We start from the raw sequence: 7,176 nt of genomic DNA, 5'->3' as shown, positions 1-7,176 counted from the left end.
CCAGATATTGACCCATTTTGTCCAGATTTTCATATTTCTGAGAATAGAGGTTTTTTGTAGTAATCATTGATGAGTTTTTGAATTTCTGTGGTATCTGTTATTACCTTTATTGCTTCTGATTGAAGTTGTTAGAGATTTTACTTTTCTGTTTCTGTTTAGTCTAGCCAGAGGTTTATCAATTTTATTAATCTTTTTGGAACTAACTTTTTGTTTTGTTGATCTTCTGGATGATTCTTTTGTTTTCAATTTCATTTAATTCTGCTCTAATTTTGGAATTTGCTCTAATTTCTTCGGCTGGGCTTGGGGTTATTTCTAACCTTCTGCAGGGATCATTGAAATTGACCTTCCATTCCCAATTGCTTAATATGGCCCATTAGGGGCTGACTTTCTCTCTTTCTATTTTCTTGATGAAGACTTCTAATGCTATAAATTTCTCTCTTAGGACTACCAATGCAGTATCACACAGGTTTTAATAGTTGTGTCTTTATTATCATTTTGTTCCAAAAATCTGATTATTTCCTTCCAAACTTTGACCCAGCTATCATTCAGTCTAAAGTTATTTAGTTTCCTTGACTTTGAGTATGAATAGTTCTGTTGCTATTGAGGTCAACTTTTATTCCGTGATGGTCTAAGAAGATACAAGGAATTATTTCTATTCTTTTAAATTTGTTGATGTTAGACTTGTGTCCTAAGATATGATCAGTTTTGGAGGATGATCCATGAGGTGATGAGAAGAATGTGCATTCAGTTTTATTAGGATGAAATGCTCTGTAAATGTCTGCTAAGCCCATTTGTTGTAGAGTCAACAAAAGTCCATTATGTCTTTGTTTATTTTCTTCTTGGAGGATCTATCCAGAACTGACAAAGGGGTTCTGAAATCTCCAACTATTATAGTGTAGGAAGACATCATATTGTTTAGATCCATTAGGGTTTTTTTTTTATATAAATTGAGGAGCATTCAGGTAGGGCTCATAGATGTTAATTATTGAAATTTCTTCATGTTGAGTGGTTCCTTTGACAAATACGTAGTGTCTGTCCTTGTCTTTTCTGATTTTTGTTGGTTTGAATTTGATTGTATCTGTAAATTAGATCACAACTTATTTTTTTTCTGATTTTCATTTGCCTGTATTATAGATGTTCTTCACCCTGAGTCTTGTTTTATCCTTTGAGGTAATGTGAATCTCTTGTAGGCAACAGATACCAGGCCTGAGTTTTTTAATCCAGTCAGCCAACCTCTGCTCTTTAGAGGAAAATGAAGCCATTTACATTAACTGAGAGAATTGATAGGTATGGTAGTGCTTGGGCTGCCTTGTTTTTCAAAGATCCAGGACATATTTTTAACTCTTTCACCATTGTAGAAGCTAGGTTTGTTGTTTAAATTCTAGGTGAGTTTACTTTGGTGGTGGACCATTGTGCTGGCCATTATGGAAAATGGATCTGAGTATTTCCTGGACAGCTAGTCTAGTTATGGCAAATTTCCTCAACATATGTATGTTAGTAAAGTATTTAATTTCTCCATCACAGATGAAACTCAGGTTAGCAGGATACAGGGTGCTGGGCTGAAAGTTGTTTTGTTTTAGAAGATTAAAGGTCAATGACCATCCTCTTCTGGCTTGAAAAATTTGGGCTGAAACATCTGTGGTCAACCTAATATTTCTCCCTTTGTAGGCAAAACTTTTCTTACACCTGGCAGCTTGCTAGATTTTTTCTAGATAAGTTAATTACAATATGTCTAGGAAATGCTTTATTTTGATTGAGTTGTGCTGGGGTTCTGAAACTATCTATCATCTGGATTTCTTCATCTCTTGCAATGCTTGAGAAATTCTCCTCATAATATCTTGGAGTACAGCATATGTGCCCTTATGACCATCTTCTCCTTCAGGAATTCCTATAATTCAGATGTTTGAACTTTTGGAATGATCCCACAACTCTCTCAAGGAATGTTCTGTTCTTGTTCTCCTTTTTTTCTGCCTCTTTGAATGCTTGGGATCATTCAAAAGCCTCATCTTCACTTTCTATGATCCTTTCTTCTGCCTGCTCAACTCTTTTACTGAGGGACTCTACTGTATTTCACAGCTCCTCAAATAGCTTTTTCATTTCCTTAAGCTCTGCTGTATCTTTTCTCATTATGTCCATATCATTGGTAACTTTGTCTTTAAATTCATTAATTTCTTAAGACAAATTTTGAACTACTTTTTGGAGTTCTCTTTCCAGCATTTCCTCCATTTTATTCATCTTATTTGCCATCCATATTTTGAAATGTATTTCTGACATTTCAGCCATTTCTCTATGAATGGTATCTTCTGTTGTATCTCCTTTGTCATCCCTTGGGGGAGTTGATTCACTCTGATTATTCATGTTGCCAGTGTTCTTCCACTGGTTCCTTTCCAGGAGTATTTTTCACACTTTGGTAATTAAAACTGGTGGGTGAGACTGGATTGGGGGCCTCAGGAACTGGAACTAACCAGCCCTTTACCAATGAGCTGGGGCTAGTGGTTGTGGATTTTTCTCTACAGCCTTAGAGAGGTCCCTTTCAGAGATGCAGCCAGGGACTTTGAGGACCTGCTTAGTGAGATAAGACAAGCTAGCTCTGTCTTGATGTCAGCCTGCCCATACCCAATCTTAATGAGTTGAGGTATTTCTCTCTGGTTTCTTTTAATGATAACTATACTAAGAACTGAAACATAGCTTATTTTTTACATTAACATGAGTTTATTTTCTTCATTAGCAAATTCACCCAGCAGATTTTTGCCTAGGAAATTAAAAATTTCAGATAACTTTATTGTTCATTCCAAGAACTTCCTACAAACCCCATTAATTCTTGAGTAGAAAGCATCAAATGTTAGTTTATACTTTAAGACTCTTGGAATAATCCCCCCAAAATCTTCACTATTTGGGGTTTATAGATCCTAGTATATTATGTCGTGATTCTTACCCAATTCTAAGAACGTTCCAAATCTTCCTTTTTCTTCTGTTGAGAGACCTACCTTAAACTAGGCTTTACAAATATCAACTTTAGAATTTTCCAATTTTACCCTTTCCCCTTTAAGATGCTATTGAGACTTCATAAAGGTAGTGTCCATTGCCTTATGAACATGATTAGTAGGTGGTTTTGGTGTTATTTGTTGAGGAGGGGTCCAGCATTCCACAAAAGACTTTCTCTTAAAGTACTAGAAATTGATGTTTTGAGAGGAAAAATTTAGGTGGGAAAATTTTTAAGTATTTGAAATCATCAAAGTATAGCCTTACTTTTGAGTCAGATAATGATAGCAGGAAAATCAGATGACTAGGTAAGAGGAGGACATGACAGATACTGTATATTGAAACTGGCAAATCATAAAATTGTTAGAAACAAATGAAGCAAAGTGAAATGAGTTTAGGAAGGTAGTTTTTTTGGAAATGAATCTACAGCTTAAGCTTAAGCAAAATTAACAAGATTGATGTGATTAACTTTAGCAATACAGACCATATAACCTGGAATTCATGAGGAATTTAAGAAAACAAAGAAGAAAATCAGTTCTTAAGGACATATGGAGAGACTTGTCAAGAAAAAATTCAGGATTCAATCTAAATTTCAGCCAAATAAAAACTCAAAAACAAAGAATAAGGCTGAAATCTATTAACAGCAAGTATATTTTTGAAACATAATTTTCCCTCTAGTTTTCCATTTCTACTAAAGATAAATTATAGTAGAACTAATTTATTTTCAAAATAATTTTAGTCTTGTTATACTTGGCCTGATTAATTGCATAAAGTGTAGCAAGAATAATTATTGGCCATGAAGGCTCTTTCTTGATTGGCTTTGCTGAAACTTTTTCATAAAATATCTCAGACTAGATTTTGAAAAGCCTTTTAAGCCAATCCAAGGATTTATCTGTACCTAAAGATACCTGTATAAATTGGATAAATTTCTTTTTTCTTGAGGTCCCCAAACAACGTGGGGTTCCTGGTCCTGTCAGAAAGTAACATTCATTTGTTTTAAATTTTCACAGTATTATGGGGGTTCACACGGTTATATAGTTTTCTTTTGTATATTTTAAGTCTAAGTTCTAAGTGTGCCCTTTACCCAGGAATTGTGTGATGTACCCATTAGGTGTGAACTTACCCATCCCCCTTCCCCCCCCCACCTATTGAATTCCATTGAGTTTTGCTACCACATGTATATATAAGTGTTGATCAACTAGTTCCAACTTAATATGGAGTATGCATGGTGTTTTTTTATCCATCCTTGTGACGCTTCACATTGGAGAATGATCTCGAGTTCCATCCAGGTTGTTACAAAAGATACTTGGTCACCATTTTTTATGGCTTAGTAGTACTCCATGGTATACATATACTCCATTTTACTAATCTATTTTTTTTTTTTTTGAGACAGGAGCCCCAAGCTGTCCTCCTGGGTAGAGTGCTGTCGCATCATAGCTCACAGCAACTTCCAACTCCTGGGCTCAAGCAAGTCTCCTGCCTCAGCCTCCCGAGTAGCTGGGACCACAGGCGCCCGCCACAATGCCCAGCTATTTTTTGGTTGCAGCCATCATTGTTGTTTGGTGGGCCAGGGCTGGATTCAAACCCGCCACCTTGGGTGTATGTGGCTGGAGCCTTAGCCACTTGAGCCACAGGCGCCGAGCCATTACTAATCTATTCATGCATTGATGGGCACTTGGTTGTTTCTACCTCCATCTTTGTAATTGTGAATTGTGTTGCTATAAGCATTCAAATGCAAGTCTCTTTATGATAAAATGACTCTTTTTCCTTTCTGTATATACCTAGTAGTGGGAGTGCTAGATGAAATGCTAGATCCACTTTTAGTTCTTTGAGTTATCTCCTTACTACTTTCCATGGTGGTTATTCTTGTTTGCAGTCTTTCCAACAGTGTAAGAGTGTTCCTTTCTCTCCACATCTGTTGCTTTGGGACTTTTTGATATGCACCATTCTCATTGGAGTTAGGTGATATCTTGATGTGATTTTGATTTGCATTTCTCTTAAAATCCAGATAAGAAAGTGACATTCTTTACTTATAACTGGGTAGAAAATATATGGAAGACAAGGTACTAGACCAGTTTTTCTAAGAAGCTTTTTACTAACTGTATAAAGTCAATTTAATTTCTTAAACCAGTACAGGAATATCTGAATATTCCATTCCAGTCAAAGTCTTGGTAAAATAACCAATGTATTCAATTGTGTCCAGTTATAAAAGGGAGTAGATTCTTTCTGAACTTATATAAGTAACTATATTGCTGTAAATCAGGCATACTCACAAATAGTTTCCAAATTCTTCAGAAATCTGGCAGAGAGAGATTTGCTCATTTAAGTGTACTTTAATCAATTTTTATGAGCTATAAATAGCTCAAATGAAGAAAAATGTTTTCTTAACTCTGGCAAACAAAAAGAATTGGCAATAATTCAAATGAGAAAGGGCAGAAATTAGTTCTTCCTTCTATTAGTGCAGTCCCATATAATTAACTTGAATGGTTTTATTTGATGTTGGGTGAGCCATCTTCATAAATGCATGAAAAGTGAAACAAAAATGGCAAAATTTTGATATGGAAGAATTCAGTAAAAAGTGTGGTATAGGGCTCTTCAAATTATTTAGGGCATCAAAAACCTTCTATTAAAATACATGATTTTAAAAAATTAGCTGGGCATGGTAGTGGGTACCTATAGTCCTTGCCATTCAGAAGGCTGAGGCAGAAAGATGTCTTGAGCCCATAAGTTTGGAATCATGCCACTGTATTGCAGCCTGGGTGAAAGAGGAAGACCTTGTCTCTTAAAAATAAAAAATAAACTGGATGAGAATGAACTGCCCATTGCTAAATGGTTAGGGAACCAGCCACATGCACTGGGGCTGTGGGTTCAAACCTGGTCTGCCTGCTAAACAACAATGACAGAAACAACAAAAAATAGCTGGGTGTTGTGGCAGGCACCTGTAGTCCCAGCTACTTGGGAGGCTGAAGCAAGAGAATCACTTAAGCCCAAGAGTTTGAGGTTGCTGTGAGCTGTGATGCCATAGCACTATACCAAGGGTGACATAGTGAGACTCTATCTTCAAAACAAAGAAACAAAAAGAATAAAAATTATTAAAAACTGAAGAAGAAAAGATTACCGAACTTGAAGACATAGCAAAAAGTCTATCCAAAAATAAAACAGAGAAAAAAGTTTCTAAAATGGAATAAAGTATCAAGCAAGCTCTCTGAACATAGGATAGGGTCTGTTTGTGTGTGTGTGTCAGGGGCTACAAGCACCAAGTATCTCTAGACATCCATGTTTCTAATGTCACTCTCCTATTTCATCAAGGTTGAGTGTGGCTCAAGAGTCTTCAAAAACCAAAGACCTAAGGGAAACTTTCTATTTTTATGCTGAGATTAGATAAAGAATGAATAGCTGTGTAGAACCGTCTTTAGATATTGTTAATAGACTGAAGCAGGAAGTGGGGGGCAGGCCCAGTAAAACCTGTCTGTTTGGAATCTTCTTGGCCTCTCTGGGTAGCATTCCTTCCTCTGAAGGTATAGAGCATTACCCTTGGAATGAAGGTATTTTGACCTCCTATCAGTCAAAGCAAGTCAAAGAATTTCTTTATGGCCAGCTCCTGCACAGAAAGGTAAGAAAATCTTAGAGCAATATTTCTAGTTTTATGGTTTGCTTTAGGGGAAAGGAATTCTAATTTCTATGTCCTGCCTTGGGGAGAAGTGTTCTGTTTTCTTTGACTCACTTTAGGAGAGAAAGAGGGGCAAGAGACAGGATGGCAGGAGAAGGTGACCGACAACTGGTTTCTGAGGCTTCTTCTGAGGCCTTCCAATCTCCTGTAGTTCAAGGTGGCATCTTTTAGGGCTGTGTTTTCTAAGCCCTTAGCAATCTCTTTGGAGTGTGTCTTGTCCCAGTGATCCCTTGCTTAGCTGTTACTGAAAGACAACTATGCTGGATGGTTGAAAGACATTATGAAGTCACTGAGTCACTCCCATAGAATATCTAAGATCTGCCCAACTGAGGCCATCCTAGATGCTCTCCTTTTGCAAAGCCTGAAACCTGTGGTTTTGTAGGGTGCATGTGTGGGGGGTGAGGTTGGCACAGGGAGCAGGGTAGGTTTCTGTGTGGTATGTTTATGTATGGAATGGGAGGCTTCATCACTGCACAAATTTCAAGGTGAATAGGAATCACCTGGGAATCTTGTGAAGCTTCAAA

Source organism: Otolemur garnettii, unplaced genomic scaffold, assembly GCF_000181295.1.
Source record: "Otolemur garnettii isolate 467f Iridium unplaced genomic scaffold, OtoGar3 scaffold00049, whole genome shotgun sequence".
Taxonomy (NCBI): Eukaryota; Metazoa; Chordata; class Mammalia; order Primates; family Galagidae; genus Otolemur; species Otolemur garnettii.
Note: the sequence above shows the minus strand (reverse complement) of the source record.